The sequence below is a fragment of the Monodon monoceros genome, unplaced genomic scaffold (assembly GCF_005190385.1).
Source record: "Monodon monoceros isolate NGI ecotype Baffin Bay Population unplaced genomic scaffold, NGI_Narwhal_1 Super_Scaffold_2, whole genome shotgun sequence".
In the NCBI taxonomy this organism is placed as follows: domain Eukaryota; kingdom Metazoa; phylum Chordata; class Mammalia; order Artiodactyla; family Monodontidae; genus Monodon; species Monodon monoceros.
The window spans coordinates 55,686,668-55,710,024 of NW_021703776.1; the positions used below are offsets into that span (position 1 = coordinate 55,686,668).

Genomic DNA, 23,357 nt, shown 5'->3' on the forward strand with positions numbered 1-23,357 from the left:
AGGAACCTCCATACTGTTCTCCATAGTGGCTGTATCAGTTTACATTCCCACCAACAGTGCAAGAGGGTTCCCTTTTCTCCACACCCTCTCCAGCATTTATTGTTTGTAGATTTTTTGATGATGGCCATTCTGACTGGTGTGAGGTGATAGCTCATTGTAGTTTTGATTTGCATTTCTCTAATGATTAGTGATGTTGAGCATCCTTTCGTGTGTTTGTTGGCAATCTGTATATCTTCTTTGGAGAAATGTCTGTTTAGGTCTTCTGCCCATTTTTGGATTGGGTTGTTTGTTTTTTTGATATTGAGCTGCATGAGCTGCTTTTAAATTTTGGAGATTAATCCATTGTCAGTTGCTTCATTGGCAAATATTTTCTCCCATTCTGAGGGTTGTCTTTTGGTCTTGTTTATGTTTTCCTTTGCTATGCAAAAGCTTTGAAGTTTCATTAGGTCCCATTTGTTTATTTTTGTTTTTATTTCCATTTCTCTAGGAGGTGGGTCAAAAAGGATCTTGCTGTGATTGATGTCCTAGAGTGTTTTGCCTATGTTTTCGTCTAAGAGTTTTATAGTGTCTGGCCTTACATTTAAGTCTTTAATCCATTTTGAGTTTATTTTTGTGTATGGTGTTAGGGAGTGTTCTAATTTCATTCTTGTACATGTAGCTGTCCAGTTTTCCCAGCACCGCTTATTGAAAAGGCTGTCTTTTCTCCATTGTATAGTCTTGCTGCCTTTATCAAAAATAAGGTGACCGTATGTGCGTGGGTTTACCTCTGGGCTTTCTATCCTGTTCCACTGATCTTTATTTCTGTTTTTGTGCCAGTACCATACTGTCTTGATTACAGTAGCTTTGTAGTATAGTCTGAAGTCCAGGAGCCTGATTCCTCCGGCTCCATTTTTTTCTCAAGATTGCTTTGGCTATTCGGGGTCTTTTGTGTTTCCATACAAATTGTGAAATTTTTTGTTCTAGTTCTGTGAAAAATGCCATTGGTAGTTTGATAGAGATTGCATTGAATCTGTAGATTGCTTTGGGTAGTAGAGTCATTTTCACAATGTTGATTCTTCCAATCCAAGAACATGGTATATCTCTCCATCTATTTGTATCATCTTTAATTTCTTTCATCAGTGTCTTACAGTTTTCTGCATACAGGTCTTTTGTCTCCTTAGGTAGGTTTATTCCTAGGTATTTTATTCTTTTTGTTGCAGTGGTAAATGGGAGTGTTTCCTTAATTTCTCTTTCAGATTTTTCATCATTAGTGTATAGGAATGCAAGAGATTTCTGTGCATTAAAAGTGTATCCTGCTACTTTACCAAATTCATTGATTAGCTCTAGTAGCTTTCTGGTAGCATCTTTAGGATTCTCTATGTATAGTATCATGTCATCTGCAAACAGTGACAGCTTTACTTCTTCCTTTCCAATTTGGATTCCTTTTATTTCCTTTTCTTCTCTGATTGCTGTGGCTAAAACTTCCAAAACTATGTTGAATAATAGTGGTGAGAGTGGACAATCTTGTCTTGTTCCTGATCTTAGAGGAAATGGTTTCAGTTTTTCACCATTGAGAACGTTGTTGGCTGTGGGTTTGTCATATATGACCTTTATTATGTTGAGGGAAGTTCCCTCTATGCCTACTTTCTGGAGGGTTTTTGTCATAAATGTTGAATTTTGTCAAAAGCTTTTTCTACATCTATTGAGACGATCATATGGTTTTCCTCCTTCAATTTGTTAATATGGTTTATCACATTGACTGATTTGCATATATTGAAGAATCCTTGCATTCCTGGGATAAATCCCATTTGATCATGGTGTATGATCCTTGTAATGTGTTGTTGGATTGTGTTTGCTAGTATCTTGTTGAGGATTTTTGCATCTATGTTCATCAGTGATATTGGCCTGTAGTTTTCTTTCTTTGTGACATGTTTGTCTGGTTTTGGTATCAGGGTGACGGTAGCCTCGAGAAACTCGCTTTTGAAGAATGTTTGCCTTTTCCACCGAGTGTTGACTGCTGCTCTGTGCTGTGTACTATGGCAGAATCAGCATCACAGTAACAACTATTTTTAAAAAAGAGTAGGTGTTCCCTCCTTCTGGAAGTTCTCTCTCTGTGGGGGAATGAAGCTGAGATCCTTCACTGGATTTAAATGAGAGAAGCAAAGGAGGAGTCAGGGAGGAATATCCCTGTAATTTCTCCCATATCCCTCAACATAATAGGCCTTTTCTCCCAAACATGGGCCAAATGCAAAAGTGGGTTCCTTAAAAGTGTTCCTACTTTTGCCAAGGATAACCAGAAGATGGTTTCTTTTAAAGGCCACCTAGTTCCTGGCATTTGCTAAATTAAGGTTCTAGCTTTAGCCACAGGGAATGAGCTAGCTTAGAAGAAAAAGGTGCAGCATCGTCGGATGAAGCCCAGCCTGGTACCAAACTCTTCACGGCCCCATCTAGGATGAGGCTCCCAGCTCTTCAGACCCATCCTCACATGCTGAAGGGGTCAGGCTAAAGCTAATGGGAGCTGCAGGATATTGCAAACCATATTGCACTGAAAAAAATTTAAACCCTCTCCTAACACCAAACCTAGCTAGGTAACTGCTGAAACCAGCTTTAGGAGATTAACCCGCAGTGCTCCGTGGACACAGACACTTTCTGGAGCTATGTGATCATCTTTTCTAAATGAGCCAAAAAGAAGACTGGGAAATTCTGTCATTACTAAGTTTTTGGTGAAATATGTACAAGGATGAGAAATGAAGATGACACAGTGGTTACGATGGAAACTTCCTCCCTTCCTGTCTCCCAGCGATTCCCTTTCCAGGCACAGGGGTAGTAACATCAGGTTTGGTTCCCTGAATCCCTGCAGAGTGCAGCTGCCTTCCAGCACGTTGATGGCTGTTGACACCACACATGCACACACCATCCCTGGAAGCACATCTCCCAGCGATCTGTAGCAAATGCTGGGAACTAGACTGTGAACTTTTTCACCAGATACACTTGGTGTGATCATCTGTTGCCCTGCAGGTGCAGGAGGAAGTACACAAAGTACCACTTGGGTTTTAGGAGAAAAACCTAAGTAGAGAGAGGGCAAGGAGGAAAAGAAGAGGTGAGACAGCCGGATACCGGAGACACAACAAGGCACTGATGATGGAACCCTGACCCTGACTAACTTCTACTCCAGGATGTGCTGGAGATGCTTTCTCCAGAAAGCCCTCCCTCTTACCCCGAGATAAGTTGGGGTCCCTCCAGTGCACCCATAGCACTGTCATGCCATTCACTAGAGGACAAGGCCCGTGCCTTTTCTTGCCCACTCCTACATTCCAGCACCTGGAACCTGTCTGGCACAGAGGAGGTATGCATTGAGCCAGGGTACCAGAGAGGCAGATGAAGGGCTGAGGGAGGTGGTGCCAATGAGCACAAGAAGATACAAACAAAGTCCCCAAATGTAGGAATGTAGCACTGATGAGACACTTAACTTGAAAATCTTAGTTTTGTATATGTATCAGTCGGCAAAACAAAGCGATAGTATAAGATACACTTCTTAGGATAGGGCTTCAGAAAACTTCTGAAAGAGAGCTCTATGGGTTGGTTGGTTGGTTGGTTGGTTGGTTGGTTTTTACTACTATCGCCCCCAAAGAGTCAGAAATTTTGAACTCATATTTAATCTTGGCACTTCCGAGCAAGCTAGCTTACTTGCTTTCTTCTCTTCTTCTTTTCATCCTTTCTTTTTTTCTTCCTTCCCTCCTTCTTTTTAATCTTTCCTTCCTGTCAAACATTTAATGAGAACCTACTATGTGCCAAGCACAATGAGACGTACCAAGGATATAGTAATGGAGAACATAGCCCCTGACCTAGAGGAAGTTTCAGTCTAATTTGTATTAGTGAGGATAGGCTATCTTATGCTGAAGTTAATAAATACACCCTGAAACATCAGTGGCTTAGCACAGCAGAATTTCATTTCTCACTCCTGCAAAGTCCTATGGCTTACTGGCCTAGGAGTCCTAGGCCAGTAAGACTCCTGTCCATCCAGTGACACAGGGATTCAGGCTCCCTCCGTATTGGAACACCACCATCTCACACGTGGCTTCCAGGGCCACAAGAAAGGAAGAACAAGCATGGAGGTGGAACACTGGTTTTTCAAGGCTTGGGTGCAAATTGGCCTATTAGTCCCACTTACAGGGCATTGGCCTGAAGTGGTCACATGCCCCAACCTAACTCCAGAGGAGGCTGGGAAATGTGGGGAGTGCATGGATTTTTACTGAGTATTAAATATCAGTGTGACACTAGCAAAGACACAGACAAGCAAACAATCATTTCTACACAGTGTGTTGGGGGCAGTGATCCAGGTATGCACAGGGCACCAAGGAAGCACAGATGAAGGACATTCACCTCAGCCTAGGAAGGAGCAGGTGAAGCCTTTCTGAGGAGATGATACTTTCCCTTCTCTTCAGCATGTTTTCATATCTACAGTGTTATTTTAGAGCATAGCTCTGCACTACACAAAGACCCGAAATTCAAATTATATTCTGTGTCATTTTAGAGATACATACTGAAATATACACAAATGAAATAATAAATTGTGTGGAATTTGCTTCAAAATTACTGGGGAATTGAGTAGGTGGGGGGAGAGCTGAAACAAAATAGGCCATTTATTAAAAAGTGGTGAAACTGGGTGATGAGTACATTAGGTTCTTTATACTATCCTTTCTACTTTTATTTATGTTTCAGATTTTCCATAATAATTTGTTTAATTACATAGCCATTGGGTAGATTACAAGTATAGAGTGTCTTGTTACAAACCACACTGATGTCACCTAAATTTTTTAATTTAAACAAGCTATTACTCTAGTTCCACTCCACCCTGGATCTCAAACCTCAGCTTCTCGCTCCTTCTTTGCTGACTTGCCTTTATTCTCATCTGCCTTGCTGTCTGCAGCCATTTCCATTTATACAGCTTGAGACTTGAACCACTTTTTAGCTGAGGGAACGTAATTCACGAAGAGGCACCGACCCGTCCCATCATGCTTCCTTTACAAGAAAAAGCCCTTTTGATAAACTTCTGACAGCCTCTGCCTAGATTCAGTCTCAGTTAATTATGTTGATACAACCTAGTCGAAGAAAAGCAGCTCTAAAATTTCTGCACTGGCCCTAAATTTCAAGAGCTGGCAACTTCCTGTTTAGGAAAGTAAAGAAGTAGCCCCAGACTCAGCGAACTCTATGGCTTCCTCCACTTAACAAAAACCTGATCCATCTTTGTGCCCCTGACACCTAGCCCTGCACAGTCTGCCACAGACTGGAAGCTCAGGAAGTTCTTGGTGAGGAAATGTGTCTGGTCCCCTCAATACTCCACTTTCTCCAAGATATTCCGGAACAGCAGGGCGCTCACTGGGTCTACTTCTCTCTGTAACCACACTCGTCTGCTCACACTCAGCTACTTCAGCTGCTGCCAGACTGTACACTCAGCCACCCACTTTCCTGTATTCCCACGTGGCCAGAACGTCGCTCAGAGACACTCCCAGCTTGGTGCCACATTGTCTCTGGCTTTATACTCCACAGAAGGGCTTCTCTCCTTTCACAGGTTATTATTTTAACATCTCACTATTTTAGAAGCCTTCCATTTTAAAAATAGCCAATAGCCAGCCTCCTCCTCCTACTGAAGCCCCATGGTCTACTGCTAACACGTTCTCACATTCCAGAGGCTCACTGGGAAGCAGGAGGCCAAGGAATTTCCTACACCTATGGCAAGGTTCTTGGCTCTGCACTTTTGGTGGCATTTCATATCTAGAAATACATCTGGAATCAGTCCAGTGCATTAAAGAAAGAGCTTTAGTCCTTATTTGTAACTTTGCTTTTCCCTCCTACTAGCCCATAAACACTTGGGCCAACTTGCTTCAATTCATTGCATTTTACAAAAAAAACAAGAATAAATATTTTGCTTCTAAGTTTTACTGGGAATGAGAAAGGATTCAAATTATTCTTAACATATCTTTAAGGAAAAAAAGTTTTAACCTTAGCAGAAAATGTACTTTTGTGAGATTTACATTTTTCTTTTTAGCTTGTCTTATTTTAAATGTTTTCCATAAGGATCGTGCATTATTTTGTAATTTTTTTAAAGGTAATTATCTCTTTCTTTTAAAGAAGGTTTCTCAGCCTTAGCACTGTCGATATTTTGGACTTCATGATTCCTTGTCAGGGGTGCGGGGGCATGTCTACTGCACTGTAGGATGTTTGGTGGTGTCCCTGGCCTCTACCCACTAGATACCAGTAGCAGCCACACAGTTGTGACAATAACAAATGTCTCCAGACATTGCCAAATGCCACCTGTGGGGGAAGGAAGCCGAATCACTTTTTTACACATCTGTTTTAAAGTAAAGATTCGGGGTCTTGGAGGGGTTTGGGAATCTATTTAGGTAAATGAGTATTCACTAGGAAAAATGTCATCAAGCTGCTAAGATTAAATACGTTAAAGATGACAAAGCATTTCTAAACAACAAATGTCGACCTACACACAGATTGCTAAAAGCCCGGCAAGACAGTCAGGGGTTAATGAAATGACCCACTGGGGACTAGCAGAACTGGTTGAGAAGCACCACCAGGCCCAGTTTTCCTACAGAAGTTGGGAAAACGTCAGAAGTAGTGGAACTGGGCTCCTGTGCTCACCAGTTGGATGCCATTGCTTCCCAGAGGATAAGCCGGAGGGAGAGAAGAGGAGGCAGTTTTATTTGAGGAGTGCAATTTCAGCAGCAGCATGATAAAATTGGTATCATCAGAGTGGAGTGCTTTGCTCTTAACCCAAGCTGAGCTGGAAACCCCTGTTATTCAACATCAACCTTTCTCAGACTCACCAGTCTGTTCTCCAGTCTCCAAATGCAGCACAGCTGTTGACTCAGCGTCTTCTGATGGCAAAAGCCCATCACAGTTTTCCCTGTACAGGGGCAGTGAAAGATGTTGCAAGGATGAGTTAGAAAGAAAAATTCATCCTCTGACTCTCACCCCAGCGGGGAGAAAGAGAGCAAGAGTATATGCAGGCACCTTGAGAGATTGGCCAGGAAAGGAATGGAGTGTGGGAAGGGCAGAGCAGACAGTGGATGCCCCTAAGACAGAGAACAGGATAGAGTTTGGCCATTTTAGGAAGAGCAGATGGTACTGAATGCGAGTTTGTGTGCCCAACGCACAGCGAGGCCAAACCAAAACCTCGGAGCTTGGAGCAGAGAAAGGTTTATCACAGGGCCATGCAAACCATGGGGTTTGCTCGTGCCCCCAAAACCCCAAGCTTGCTGAAGGATTTCAGGAAAACATTTTTAAAGGCAAGGTTGAGGGAGGGGCGTTGTTGGTTGTTGCAGACTTCTTGGTGTAGGAATCCTTTGTTCTTGTAGCTGTCCACGTAGGTAGGTCAGGTCACAGTGTTCCTGTAAACCTCCAACAAGACAAGTGTTATTCTCTGTTCTGCAACTGATAATATAAATGGAAAAGTGTATGTACCCTGAAAGGTCAGAGCTTTGAGAATGGGCTGCCCTATGTATTTCAGGCTATAGGCAATATTCTTAGCTCGAAGCAAAAGCAATAGAATACAAAGGTTAAAGTAAAAGAAACAGATCTAATATGGAGTCAGATTTATTCTTCTGTATTACACAGACACTGGCCTCACCCTTGCAGCAGACTTCTGAGGCACCACCTCAGAAGTGTGTGCCTGGTTACCTGGCAACCTTACGGTAGCACCTGGAATTGAGCACTGGGGCTCCTCTGAGCTGCAGCAAAGGCCTCTGTACCCACCTAGTCCAGAAACAGTAAAGCTTCCTGCCTTTCAACAAGCATAGCGGTGGTGGCCAGCGTGGAGTAAAGATCTCCACATTTGGGGGCAACCTAGGATGAGTATTAGGAAAAACTGTGAAAGACTGAAATGGGCAAAGAACAGTTACTAGGTGTCATGTCTTTCATTACCTCTGAGCTATTTTACAATTCTGTACTTGTAGAAAACGAGTAGTATTATGGGTTGAATTGTGTTGCCTCAAAAGATACATTGTAAGTCCTAACCCTCAATACCTCAGTGTCACTGCAGGTATTATTAGTTAAGATAAGGTCATACTGGAGTACGGTGGGCCCTTAATCTAATATGACTGATGGCCTTATAAAAAGAGAAAAGACATAGAAATAGAGACACATAAAGGGAGAACGACATGTTGTGATGGAGGCGGAGGTTGAAATGCTAAAGCTGCAAGCCATGGAATGCCAAGAATTGTCAGCAAACCATCAGAAGCTGGGGAAGACAAGAAGGATTCTGCCCTACAGCATCAGAGGGAGATTGGTCCAGCCAACATCTTTTTTTTTTTTTTGCGGTACGCGGGCCTACTCACTGCCGTGGCCTCTCCCGTTGCAGAGCACAGGCTCCGGACGCGCAGGCCCAGTGGCCACAGCCCACGGGCCCAGCCGCTCCGCGGCTTGCGGGATGCGGGATCCTCCGGGGCCGGGGCACGAACCCGCATCCCCTGCATCGGCAGGCGGACTCCCAACCACTGCGCCACCAGGGAAGCCCCAGCCAACATCTTGATTTTGGACCTCTAACCTCCAGACTGTGAGACAATAAATTTCTTTAAGTCACCTAGTTTGTGGTACTTCTTATGCAGCCCTAGGAAACTAATATAGGTTGTAATGCAAATGACTCTTGTCCACTGAAATGCAAATGAATTTTGTCCAGTGAAACACAGCCGATTATCTCCCAGTGGATATTGACCAGTTCTGTATCTATTTGTAAATCCATTTCAGCATTCCTGATGGCCTGTATCTGTGTGTGGTTTTTAAAATTCTCCTTTGAACCTGTGGTAACATCTGATTTCCTCATTAATTAATGAGTTAAATAAAATCTTTCACATTGTTCATTTTATATTTACTGAATCATGATTTTACCTTTATTTAAAAACTTTCTTAACAAGGGGAAAGGCTCCTCAAAACGTTCCCAAGATGAAGCTTCTTTTTACCATGGTCACAGGCAGACAGAGTCATTTAATTCCACTTAGAAAATAGGAGTAATGAGACAATGATTGCACCCAATGTAGAGGAATAGATTCAAACCCACAGCATGGAGAAACTGGGTCCAGTGGGCAGAGAGTTACCTGAAAGCCTAACTCAGAAGCCGTTGGTTTGTTTTATTTAGTTTTGATTCCCAAAGAACAGTTTCATTAGTTATTATTGGCCTTACCCCTTTAAATCTGTCTTTTTTATCCAAAGCTTCATTAAATCTCCACTGGACCAGCCCCAGAGCGTCTTTGAGACTAACTCCAGTTGCCATCATCAAGGAACTCAGAACTAAGTGCTAAATACAATACCTGTCACCAAGTAAGAATTCAGTGCTTATTGAAGATTTCCTCAAAAAGGGAGATGAAACATACATCACTAGCTATGGAGGACTGGTAAGTCAGGTTTTAATTATATTATTATATAACAATGTTACCAAGCAAGCAAAACATTTTATGAATCTCTGTAGGTAGAAGTTCTATACATTATTTAAAAATCACAGTGCAGCTATGCAATAGAACATTTTACTAGAATAAAGAGACTAAACTGGAAATACATAAAATTAGTAGTTTTTTTAAAACAAGCCAGACAGGGCTTCCCTGGTGGCACAGTGGTTGAGAGTCCGCCTGCCGATGCAGGGGACACGGGTTCGTGCCCTGGTCCGGGAAGATCCTACATGCCGCGGAGCGGCTGGGCCCGTGAGCCATGGCCGCTGAGGCTGTGCGTCCGGAGCCTGTGCTCCGCAACAGGAGAGGCCACAACAGTGAGAGGCCCGCGTACCGCAAAAAAAAAAAAACAAAAAACAAGCCAGACAGCAATTATATATTTGAAAAAGACTGTACCTTGTCTGAAAATGAAGAAACTATAGCAGGCCTAGGCAAAATTCTATTTCTATAATTTGTGTTTTCTTGCGTTTTCTTTAGTACTTTTCCTCCTCTCCCTCCTGAGGACACCCATAATGCTCAGCCTGTACCCTCAAAGGAGTCTTTGCTCCTACAGTCCATTATCCCTTTTTAAATAGCAGCTTTTAAATAATTGTTATAAAATAAACATGTAAATTCATGCTAAGGTGAGAATGACTAACAACACACAATGAATTATCACTTTGGGGGAATATTTACATTTTAGTGAGGACAATTTAATCCAGTAAGCACTTGGGAAATATCCTCCATGTCCAGCATTATGTTATTGCTGTGAGCTCTATGTGATAGAGTCTTGCTTCTGGCATAAGTGACCTAAAGTTAGGCTGAGTTTATAGCCTACTTGATCCTTCTGACCTAAACAAAACTCAGTCTTCTCCGCACAAGCAGTTCCTCATCCTCCATCTCAATAAATAATATCCAGCATCATTCAGGCACTCAAACCAAAAACCTAGGGTGGTGTTCATGATCCTTCCTGCGACTCACGCTCTACATCTAATCCATCAGTCAGTGTCTTCTCTGCCTCCAAAATATATACCAAGCCCATACACTTCTCTCCATCTCCTAGTCTAAGCCACCATCATCTTATAACTGGACTAGAAGTGTCCTTGCAACTGGTCCCTGATTCCCTGCTTGCCCCTCTACAATCTGTCCTCAGCAGCCAGAGCAGCCTCCTGAAAACTAAAATTATGTCATGGCACTCTCCTCTAATGACTTCCCATTGCACTGGACATAAAATCCAGGCTTACTACCTTGACCTCAAGGCCCTGCACGATCAGGCCCCACCACCTCTCTGACCTCATCTCCTGTCTTCCTTGCCCTTGCTAACTCTGCTCCAGCCGTACTGTTTTTACTTTCAGTTCTCTGAATAAGCCAAACTTGTCCTGCCTCAGAGCCTTTGCACTTGCTTTTCCCTTTGCCTGGAAAGACCTTACCTGGGCTTGCCACATGATTGGCTTCTTGTATCATTCAAGTGGCAGCCTAAATGTCACCTCAGAGAGCACCCTCATAATTAAAGAGCCCCTCCTAACTGCGCTCTGCTGCACCACCTTTTTAGTTACTCATCACGCTTGGCACCATTTAGACCCCCTTGCTTGGTTATCCGTCTCCCCACATGCCCACTGTCCTATAAACTCCCACTAGAATGCCAGCTCTGTGCAAGCAAGGCTATTGCCTCTGTTGTTCCTTGTTACATCCCAGTTTATATCAAGCACAGAGAAAGTGCTCAGTAAATACTCACTGAATGAAGAGGCAAGATAGAAGATTTGGGGGAGAAGTCCTTCGTGGCACCTTTTAAATTACACCTGTCTCTGCAGTCAGTTCCTTTAGTGGGCAAGCTCAGCCAGCCCTATGTGGAAGAGAGATTTCAATGATATCTTCCAAGTACAGGTAGTTTTAGAAACTACAAGGAAAGAAAATACAATAGACATAGTTCCAGGTAATAAACAGAAAGTCATGCAGGAAGTATTGTGTGAGAGGATGGTCAGAGTCACCATTCCGGATAGAGAAGGAAAGAAAAACGTCACCAGGACCTCACTCAATTCAAGAAGAACATCAGGAATATCTTCTGCTTTGGATGCTCCAAAAAGGAAAGAGATTAGAAAATAACCCTCAGGAAGTTGGGAGTTTGCTTTAACATTACTTATGAAAAGGACTAGAAAAGAGAGTGGTACAGATCAACTGACCCAAACTCCCCCCATACAAAGACTATTCAAAACTCATTTGACTCATCTGACAACAAAGACAGATATGATATCATTTATGTGTGGAATCTACTAAAAAATGATACACGTGAACTTTTTTACAAAACGGAAACAGACTCACGGATCTTGAAGTCAAATGTATGGTTACCAAAGGGGAAATGTGGAGGGAAGTGATAAATTAGGAGTTTGGGATTAATGTATAAACAAACACTACTATATATAAAATAGATAACTAACAAGGACCTACCATATAGCACAGGGAACTCAATATTCTGTAATAACCTATATGGGAAAAGAATCCGAAAAGAATGGATGTGTGTGTGTGTATAACTGATCACTTTGCTGTATACCTGAAACTAACACAACATTGTAAATCAACTATACTCTAAAAAAGATGTTTAAAAAACTCATTTGATGAGAGTTATATTGGGCTGCTAAGGTGGGTGGGGAGAGCAGCTTAAAAATTGAACTTCATCCACAGGAAGCAAGAGAAAGTGCCCCCCCCAAAAGGTAAACAAGAATTAAAGAAGGTGATATGAAATGATCCTTTAAATGCCTCAAAGCGCCTAATAGCTTACATTGGAGTCAATGACGATTTGACTGCCACAATGTAAAAAAGTTGCTCAGGAAGACATAAGAAAAGCAGGGCAACTCAGACTTTTCTGTTTTGGTCTAAGGAGGAAAGTAGTCCTATTTCCAAATAGTCTGGAAGAAGTATACAACTATTAACAATGACCACCATGACAAAGGACCAAGAATACTCTGGGAACCACACTACAGTTCCCTTCCTCGCATTGCTGAGCATGGAAGGGGTGGGACCTGAGCGCTTATGGGAGAGCCCATGGACCTGTGGTGCTGTAGCCCCTGTGATCCCGTAGGAGATGAGTGAATAATTGGACTTGTTAACAGCCCTGAATGATCTGTGCTGCTTATGTCAACTTGAAAGGTATTAGACCAGATTCCCCACCAAAGGTTATTAAAAAGTATAGACAGAGGAGTGGGTCTGAATCAGGACACAGACTGTGCACATGGCGAAGTACATCTCTGGGCTGAGAGCTGAAGCACCATGGAACAACTAGGGACTTGGGCCAAATCCCAGTTCTGCCCCTTATTAACTCTGTGGCCTTGGGCAAATTCCTTAAGATGACCATGCCTCCAATTACTCATTTTTAAAATGGTGATAGTGATACTGACATCACAGGTTACAGTGAGATTAAAAGAAGTTTTATATATATGTTTTTACGTGTGATAAGGCCTAGCACACAGCAGGAGTTTAGTAAATAGTAGTTCCCCCCTTCTCTCTTCCATCATGGGGATTTGGGCTGGACTCACTTTTAAATGTTCTGAAAGAGGCTGGTGATAAAAGCTCTTTTGGCTCCCTACATGCCAAACTCACAAATACACTGTAAAATGACTTCATGAGGCCATGGAAGGAGAAGAAAGGAATTAGATTATATCTAAAGTAGGCAGGTGTAGGCCATGAGAATTCATGCTGGGAGGGTTCCCCAAGGTGCCTGGTCACTGGCTGAGTCCAGCCGTGCACTGGCGGGTGAAGAACAACTTATTCCAAGGTCACAGTTCTGATCCAAAATAGTCATAACAGCAACATCTCTCATTAAATAGTGCTTTCTCTATGCCAGGTAGGATTCTCAGCACTTAACATATATTATCTCATTTAATCCTTACAACAATCCTACCAGACAGGAACTACTCTTATCTCCATTTTACAGATGAAGAAACTGAGGCACAGAGAGGTTAAGTGACGTGTGCCTAAACCTACTCTGTTCCCAGTACCATTCTGTGACCTCTCCTAGCTGCTTGTTTTCTAGAACCTAGTTTAATAACAAATATTTCTAGAGAGCCCCACACCTTAGAACACTTGTTCGAATTTGCAATATCCATTAAAATTTAAATGCTCATACCTTTGACCCAGCAATTGCTTTCCTAGGAATATGGCAGTAATCACTCAAATATGTAAAAGTACCATAACACAAAGTTATTTGTTGCAGCTTTGTTTCAAAAAGTTAAAAATTGGAAACAAGCTAGAATAAAACATTGGAAACAAGCTAAAATGACTACCACTATGAAATGGATTAAAGTATGGGGCACCCATGCAGTTAGGATCCTATGGAGGCATGAAAAAGAATGGTAGCTAGCCCTCTAGGCACTGACCTGGAAAGATGTCACAATGTATGAAGTGAATGAAACAAGAGAAAATATAGCATGTAGAATGATCTTGCTTTTTCAATTGTATTACATGTTATTAGCCAGAGAGGGAGAAAAAAATCTGGAGTATAACCAAGCTAGCCCCAGTGGTTATTTCTAGAAATTTTGCTTTCCATTACATATTCCTTTTATATATGTTTTTTACAATGAGAATGTATTGATTTTTTATATTAGAGGAAATAGAGACTTGTATCCTTAGGCCTGTACTTTGTCTCATTTGATCCTGTGGCTACCCTGGGAGGTACATAAAACAGAAGAAACTGAGGCTCAGAGAGGCAAAATGACTTGCCCAAGGTCACCTGGCTGTCAGAGGAATGCCCCAGTCATCCATTCCGGTATACTTTACCCAGCAGTCAGTGCTACGGTATTGTACTATTTAATACATCCTTGAATTACACCTTTAGCAGTAACACTAGCCCACCCTTGTACAGAGTCATGCTGCAGCTTTACCTGGAAAAGTGCATAAGATTTCTGTGGTTACACCTCAAGGAAGATGTAAAAGAGTTGGAAACCAATCAGCGAGTAGAAACCAAAACAGTACGATTTCTATACAATAGAGAAGGCTAATGGATGTTAGCCAAGAGTGCCTAAGACTAAAGTTTAGAAACCATGAAAGAAACAGATGCACAGATCAGCAATCTGTTCTCTAAATCCCAAAACTCTGAAGTATGAAGATGTGATTTAATGTTTCAAAATACTAGCTTTTGGTTCAATACAAGGTAAATACTATCTGCAGAAAACATTACACCAAAGTTGACATAAAATGAGAGTAAAAGTAATCGACATTTATATCAATTCATAAATTATAGCTCAATAACTGTGTAACCTGGGAATCCAGGGCCAGGCCTGACCTGCCACAAAATATCCCACAGAGTCAAGGAAGACAGAATTTGGGGCTGTGGGCCACTGGCATGACTCAATGCCACATTTATGATTATCATTTTATTCCTTTTTCATTCCCTGAGAGCCATGAGACATCTTTTCTAATATTTTAAATCATGTGCTTTGGGTTTAGATTTCTTTCTTCAAAATAGATTAAGCTATTTGAATTTGCTTTCGTGTCACTGCTTCAGACAACATCTTATTTTACCCATCATATGGCCAATTGCTCTCGTATTTGGCATTCAGCAAATCTCGACCTTCAGTTATTTTCCTCTTGGATATTTTCATTTAATAATTGTATTTTCAAAAGTTACTCTCAAAATTGAGCACATCAGAGTTAACAATATCATCATTCTAAAGATTCAGGCCACACTTTATTTTACATCCAGTTTTTGTTTGTTTAAAGATAATCTAGTCTTACTTAAATCCACATATCCAAAACCATGCCTGGAGGCTTCCCTGATGGCGCAGTGGTTAAGAATCTGCCTGCCAAGGCAGGGGACATGGGTTTGAGCCCTGGTCCGGGAAGATCCCACATGCCGCGGAGCAACTAAGCCCCGTGCATCACAACTACTGAGCCTGCGCTCTAGAGCCCGCGAGTCACAACTACTGAAGCCTACGTGCCGAAAGCCCATGCTCCGCAACAAGAGAAGCCACCGCAATGAGAAACCTGCACACCACAACAAAGAGTAGCCCTTGCTTGCCGCAACTAGAGAAAGCCCACATGCAGCAATGAAGACCCAACACAGCCAAAAAAAAAAAAAAAAAAAAATTTTAAGTACCTATCTTTCATGCTTTTTGCCAAAATTAAAAATAATATGCACAGCTCCTACCATGGTACTTGGCACAAAGCAGATGATAAATAGGTGATAGAATGAGATGGATAACAATTTTTTATTCTTAAAAAGAGTCTCCATGGGCTTCCCTGGTGGCGCAGTGGTTGAGAGTCCGCCTGCCGATGCAGAGGACACGGGTTCGTGCCCCGGTCCGGGAAGATCCCACATGCCGTGGAGCGGCTGGGCCCGTGAGCCATGGCCACTGAGCCTGCGCGTCCGGAGCCTGTGCTCCACAACGAGAGAGGCCACAACAGTGAGAGGCCCGCGTACCGCAAAAAAAAAAAAAAAAAAAAAGAGTCTCCTTATAAACAATATGAAGTATACACAAAAGTGTAGAAAGATAGGTAGATGATAAATAGATATACACACATACACACACATATACAGTATACATATAAACTCTAATGGCCCTGTGTCTGTTTTTGTATGACTCACAGGCTAATGGCTTTACATTTTTTAATGGTTGAAAAAAATCTAAAGAATAATACCTCATCACATTTAAAAATTATATATAAGTTAAGTTTATGTCCCTAAGTAAAGTTTTATTGGAACATAGTCATGCACATTCGACGAGCATGACTACAGTGGTAGTTGTGACAGGGATTATACAGCCCTCAAAGTCTAAAATATCTACTATCTGGCCCTGGAAAATTGGAAATTTGTAGACCTCTGACTTAAGAAATAGAAAGATACCATTATCTTTGAAGCCTTGGGGTATCCATCCCTCCTGATTGCCTCTCCCTCCCTCCTTCCTTCCCACAAAGAGGTCACCTTTCCTGAATCATATCTTGTTACTTTGTTTTCATTTTCAGTTTTAATGTCTGTTTGCTAAGCAGAATTTCACTTGGTTTTGCCTGTTTTTGACCTTTGATGAAAGAATTCATGCTTGCCTTTTTTCTCTTGCTGTGACTTTCCATTTTTCACTCAGTAATGTTTTTGAGATGCATCCATGTTGACCTGTGTAGCTGTAGTTCATTCATTCCATTCCACTGCCAAATACTCTTCTATTGTATGAGTATACCACAACTTAAGTGTTTATCCATTACCCTATTGGTGGTCATTTGAATTGTTTCCAGATCTTTGCTGTGAACATTCTTCTGCATGGCTTCTAGTGCACAGGTACAAGAGTTTCTCAGGATTTATCTAGGAGTAGAATTCCTGGGTATGCAAACTTAGGTAATGGCAACATGTTTTCTGAAGTAGTTGTACCAATCTGTTCTCTCATCCGTATATCAGAGTCCCCATTGTGCCGCCGCACTAAACATTGTGAGACTTTCAAATTTTTGCTAACTTGGTGGATGTAAATAGTATCTCACTGTGGATGTAATTTCCATCTCATTGATTATAAAGACGGTTAAACATCTGTTTATACTTTTTCTATAGAATTCCTATTTGTGTCCTGTACCTATTTTTCTATTTGCAATTTACCTTTTTCTGTTTTCCTCTTAGGCAGACAGTGTATATTCTAGATGCTAACCTTTTGTCAGTTGTATGTGTACAAATATCTTCTCCCAATTTGTGACATATATTTCCAATCTTTTTATAGAATCTTTTTTTTTTTTTTTTTTTTTTTTTTGCGGTACACGGGCCTCTCACTGTTGCGGCTTCTCCCATTGCAGAGCACAGGCTCCGGACACGCAGGCTCAGCGGCCATGGCTCACGGGCCCAGCCACTCCACGGCATGTGGGATCTTCCCGGACCGGGGCACGAACCCGTGTCCCCTGCATCGGCAGACGGACTCTCAACCACTGCGCCACCAGGGAAGCCCTATAGAATCTTTTGATGGGCATAAGTTCTTAATTTCAGTGGAGTAAAATGCATTCATCTTTTCCATTATGGCATGCTTTTTTAGTCAAAACTCCTGATGCATCTTTTGTAATTGGTAAGCCATTCCTTTTCCCGCAGCTTATGTACCATCAAGGTTAAGGCATGAGGTTTAGTGTCCCAGGGAAGAAAAGGGCAAGTCTCATTTAGAGTAAAGAAGGAAAGCAGAAGGAAATGATATAAGGACATAAGGGAAGGTTCCCACCAGGCAGAATGAGGAACCTGAAGTCCTTCCGGAAGAGATGATAATAGAGATTTGGAAAGAAACAGGTAAAGAAAAGACTGTACCTGAATCTCTCAAAGACTAAGCACTGCCTCTCCCGGACCTCACACTGGCCATAATATTATTGTACAGAATAAGAGGAAAGCTGAAAGTAGATGGGGCTTGTGCCACTGCTTCTCCAGGGCTGTGGGAGAAAGCCACTTCACAGGGTATCCCTTTGCCAAAATGGGGCAGAAGGCATCCTGAGCCTCTCCTTGCTCCCTCGTAGCCTGATAGGAATTCATATGATACAGTGTGCTCTCCACTGGTTGATACAGAAGCTAGTTGACCACTGAGCACCAAAAGGACTGCCATAGTGCTGGCATGGCTGGTGTCAAAGTGATCCATAGCAGAGACCACAGAATAGACACTCCAGGCCAGTATCTGATGGAGAACAAGGAAGAGAATCAGAGTATCTGCAGAGCCAGCTAGGGCCAGTGTGACACTTAGTCAGCAAAAAGTCTACCAGCTCGTGATCGAGCTGAGATTGGCCGTGAGTTATGTCAGCTGCAGACTTCAACATCCTGCAGATGCCAGCAGAATGCCGGGCAACAAGGTGGAATAATGTGCAATTCTGAGGAGGCCAGTGCAGGTGCAGACAACAGCACAGGACCATCACATGAACTAGCCATTTTCCGCAGTGGCCATGAGACACATAAGCCTTCCCTATACCTGACACAATTTTGGAGAGAGAAGGGAGGAAAGCTTTGAAGAGAGAGAAACAGCTCTGATAAGGGAATTGATTCTTGAATTTGACTGACTAAAGACCAAGCCGACATAAAGAGTTATGTTTCATTAGCAAGTTTAAGGAACTCCTTCTCACCCATGCACACAGCCATCAGCAAGATGGGACCCTGAGACTGAGATGAGGGCAGTTAGAGAAAACAATAGAAAGCTACTTTTTCAAAAAAGAAAAAGAAAAAAAAAGCTACTTTTTCTTTTCTACACATTTGAGAGCTACAATGTACAATTCTACTCCGCTTCAGTGATTATTAGTATTATTATTGTGGTCCTTATTGTTTATGGGGCATCCAGACATGCAAAAAAAGATTACAGTGCAGTCTAAATACAGTTATAGAGCTATGTACTATATACACAGAGTCCACAGGGGAAATTAGCTACATATCTTAGTTTTCTATTGTTGTGCAACAATATTACCACAAACTAAGCAGGTTAAAACACACATTTATTACCTCAGAGGTTCTGTAGGTCAGGAGTCAGGACATGGCTTAATTGGGTCCTCTCTAAGGCTTCAATCAAGGTATTGGCCAGGGATGGATCCTCATTCAAACATTCAACTGGGGAAGGATCGGTGTCTAAGCTTATGTGGTTGATGGCAGCATTCCATTCCTTGTTGGGTGTTGGACTGAGGGCTTCGAATCCTTTTAGGCTGTCAGTCAGAGGCCGCCCTCAGTTCCTCACCACACACACCTCCCCAACATGGCTGCTTACTTCCTCAAAGCCAGCAAGGGAGATGTGACAAATCTTATGTAACATCATGCAAGTGACTTCCCATCACCTTTGCTGTATTTTATTTGGTTAATCAAGTCACAGGATCTTCCCTACACTCAAGGGGAAGGAATTTCAGAAGGGCATAGATACCAGGAGACAGGATCAGGGGAGCTACCTTAGAGTCTGTCTGCCATACTACAAGGTGAGTGGGTGGGAGAGATCATGCTAGATGTAACCTCTCAGAGGAGACACAATGTGAGCTGGCTTTTGAAGAAGGGTAAGGGCCCAGAAATTGCTTGGCAGCCCCAGAACCTAGCAGTATCTAGCCCCAGAGGAGACAACAATAAACGTTTGTGAATGAATATCGACATCAGGAGAAAAGCCTGGTCACCCTGGTAAGAAAGAAGACTGTGTTCTACATAGGACAAAAGCAAGAAAAATATTTGTCAACTGTCATCTCAATAGCAATAAGTTACATTAAAGACTTTCCAAAGGTTTTAAAATAGGAGGGGCCACTGCATTAATGGCTCAGCAAGCCTCACCAGGAAAGTGCAATGAACGTCAAGGGCACTAAAAGGACGGGAGATGATCTAATGCAGGAAGCTCCCCAAATACTATATTTATACAAATGATAAATAGGTTTCAAGAAAGGGGAAACCAACTAATGTTGATGTCTAGAGAAATAAATAATACTACAACTTCCCACTGCAGTAGCATCTTTCATCTGGGATCCTAAAAAGCTTTAAGAGTAATTAAATTTGGGTGCTGCATAAAAGTACATCCATTTTTTAAAACAAAAATATGGATTGTATGCCCATAATCAGAATTAGCACATAACGCTCTCAAAGATAACAAAGTGCAACCTGGATGGCAGTTTATTTTGAAGAATGTTTTGTAATTGTTTCCAAGTTTCTAAATTCATAATTAGCTGAGTCTAAAGAAATGCAGGGTGTGGCCACATTTTTTTCTGCACATCCAAAAAGAGGCATCAGTTTTAGCTCAGGCAGAGTATGGAGGAACTGATGGTTAGAAATATTCCAGATGGAAAACTGCCATGCTTGACAGGAAGCAGGCTGCTGGTGGAGAGGAGGCTTCAGCAAAGCTGCATAGAAGTAGTAGTTACAGGTTTACCAGGGGGCGAGCCCAAGTCGGTCTGTTACTCTACACCTAAGAAGCATATTTTGGAAGAATTCAGGCATGACAATGACTCATAACAGCACAACTGATGGACAATGAAAGCGAGTGGGTATTCTCATAAATGTAGAAATAATCAGACTTGTGCAGTAGTCATGTTGTTTGGTGGTGTCTAAAGTCTACTGGCAATCAGCAAAGTTGGCTGTTTCCATTTTCCAGCAAATAGTTAGGAAGATTCTGGAGGGATTCCAAATACATGAAATGGGTACAAAACCATATGGACCGGGGAACAGCTGAGTTACTGTTATGTTGAAGTGTGGTCACAGCTTGACTTATTTGAAAATATTGATACCAGTCATTGAAGGTGGACAGTAGCCTCGAGCTCTCTGTAAAGTCATGCTTTACATTTGACGATAACACTAATGGCATTCGTAAAGCATCTGGTATGTGTCTAACCCTTCTTGGCTTTGAAGTATTATTATTCAAGTGCTCCTGTGTCTTAAAAGCTCTATGTTTATCATGTCATTTCTACATCCAAAACATGTAAGTCCAGTTTTAGTTGTGTTGGAGCAAGCCCTGTTCCTGGCTGGTGATCCCAGTATGCTTCAGTATTTTGCCATCCTACCATTTTATGTAAAATGAGATTCCCGGGGCAATGTTGAATCCACTCAAAACCTGGGGTTTCTTTGGGAAGTCTCTCAGGGAAGCTGACACCCCTGCTGAGATGCTTAGTGGTTGAGACAGGCAGTTTCATTCCCCCAAACGCAAGTATAATTCACTCCCTTCCATTTTCTACTTTTCTTTCAAAAGGTGTCCATCAGTTTTGCTGTTTCGGCAACGGGAGGTGAGACAGCTTTCAGTCTCCAGTTTTCTAGATGATAGCACAGGACCATCATGTAAATAAGTGGTACAAAAGCATAGAGCACCTTGACCATCATTCTGTTCAGAACAGAGCTCTGCCACATCTGTAATAAGGCCCATCATCTTGTGAGCTTGAGTGACAACTGTCCTTGTATATAAAGAGGATATGAAAGGATTAGGAAAATAGACACCATTTATTCGTTCACTCCTACCAGAAGAAATGGCTTCTGAGAGTGAATTAAAATAATCTGAAGAAATACTACTAAAGGTTAGACAGGGAGACAGTTATGACTGGGGCAAGATACTAAGTGAAGGGTCAGTCAAGTCCCAGATTTGATTTATCAATGTGGAGTTCTGGATGGGCATCTGATACAGAAAGACAGAGAACCATAGCTTCAGAACCTGTTACGGATCTGGACTTAGCCCTAGGGCCATGCCTGTCTCCAAAGTGTTCAAGCCCTATTTGTTCTATAAGATCCACCTGCCACTGACACCTTCACGAGGTTTCTCATCTATGAGTAGTCCACCTTTCTCTGAACTCCAACAGTTTATATGTACCTCCTTTGAGACACTCATCCCTATGTCCATTCTATTTTAGCAGTTTATGCACATGTCATATCTTCTTTCCAATTAACATGAGGCCCCTAGCACTGTGCCTTACACATAGTAGGTGCTCAGTAAATACCTTGGAATGAATTAACTTTTTGATACTGATTAAAATACACTGGCCTTTCATCCCACCACCTCCAGTTCTAACTTATGAGGTGACACCTTTGTGCTTGGGAGAGCTGCCACACTGCTAAATACTTTTGGATATATTGTGGTGTTCTTTCTGGAGACCAGATATACCCAGGTTTCAGCCCAATTTCAGTTTTTAGAAATGGGATCAAGACCACACTTTCCAGAAATAGATGAGTCTCGGTCACAGCCCCTGGTATCCTGCTTTGTAATGATCTTAAGCCTCTTTCAGGTGTGCCTATTCTATATGCACAATTTCATAAGCTCTCCAAGGACAGCATTGTGTCTATTTTGTTGGTGTAATTGTTGCTCACACATACTGCCTTCCTGGTAAGGTTCTCTGCCCACACTAGGCAAACACTATCAGTTGACAAAGAATATCATTTTACTTTAACACAGTTAGACATGAAGCACTCCATTCCAAGAAATCCCTTGAAACAGTAGCTGCTGAGTTAGTTCATCAGACTCAACACACACACCTTTACCTGCGTCCTCAGTCCATACAAGTCACAGGGTTCATTTCCCCCCTGCCTAGAGGCAACAGTTTCAATCATTTTTTTTCCAGAAAGGAAAAAAAAGACACACACACACACACACACACACACACACACGCAAAAATTGGTTTTCCATTTGCAAGCTGAAGATGGCAATGAGGGGATTTTCTTTGTTGAAAATAACCTGATACGGCTTCCCTGGTGGCGCAGTGGTTGAGAGTCCGCCTGCTGATGCAGGGGACACGGGTTCATGCCCTGGTCCGGGAAGATCCCACATGCCGCGGAGCGGCTGGGCCCGTGAGCCATGGCCGCTGAGCCTGCGCGTCCGGAGCCTGTGCTCCGCAACAGGAGAGGCCACAACAGTGAGAGAGGCACGTGTACCGCAAAAAAAACAAAACAAAACAAAAAACCTGATAGGCAACTTTCTCCATCTAGGTAAGCTATCCATTCCCATGAGTTCTTTGCTCCTTCCTCTACAAGAATCCATTTACTCTGGTTCATTTATAGAAGGTTGCTGTGGTTTTTCCAGGAAACTACTGCCTGACAGAAGAGGTGAATTTTCTTGTGTACAAAATTAAGGACGATTTCTACAGAAACAGACATAAGAGTCTATTAGCCATATTAATATCTTTATGATACCTGGGCTTTCCCAACAACAGTTAAGTGTTGCCAAACTAGCTTTACTTTGTGTTGGCAGAGCACACATCATAATATATAGTTCTTCTTGTCTTGGCAATAAGGCTGGCGCTCTCCTGCCAGAATCGACTCTAAAGGAAATGGCCAAGAGACAATAAGCCCATTCAAGTGCATTAGCAGTGTCTCCAGTGGGGATTTTTCAATTTTTAAATTGATACAAACTTTAAAACCACCCTATTTTAAGTAGGGGAAGATTTATTTTCCAAAAGAAGATGTTATATTTACCAATATATTTCTGACATCTGTTTTCAACAAGATATATTATATTGCCAGGTTATTGGGGCGAAGGTGGCTAGAAAAAAGAGAGAGAGAGGCATCTCCCTTTCAGAAGGATATAAATGCAT

At 42.1% G+C, this 23,357-nt stretch overlaps 1 long non-coding RNA gene across 1 annotated transcript in view; it reads left to right on the forward strand.

The window, feature by feature from the left end:
- LOC114901978 overlaps positions 1–23,357 on the forward strand; it is a 46,169-nt gene that overhangs the window by 7,205 nt on the left and 15,607 nt on the right. Inside the window, exon 2 of the long non-coding RNA XR_003795332.1 lies at positions 9,199–9,380. This is a non-coding gene — a long non-coding RNA (uncharacterized LOC114901978). The remainder of the gene's footprint in view (positions 1–9,198; positions 9,381–23,357) is intronic.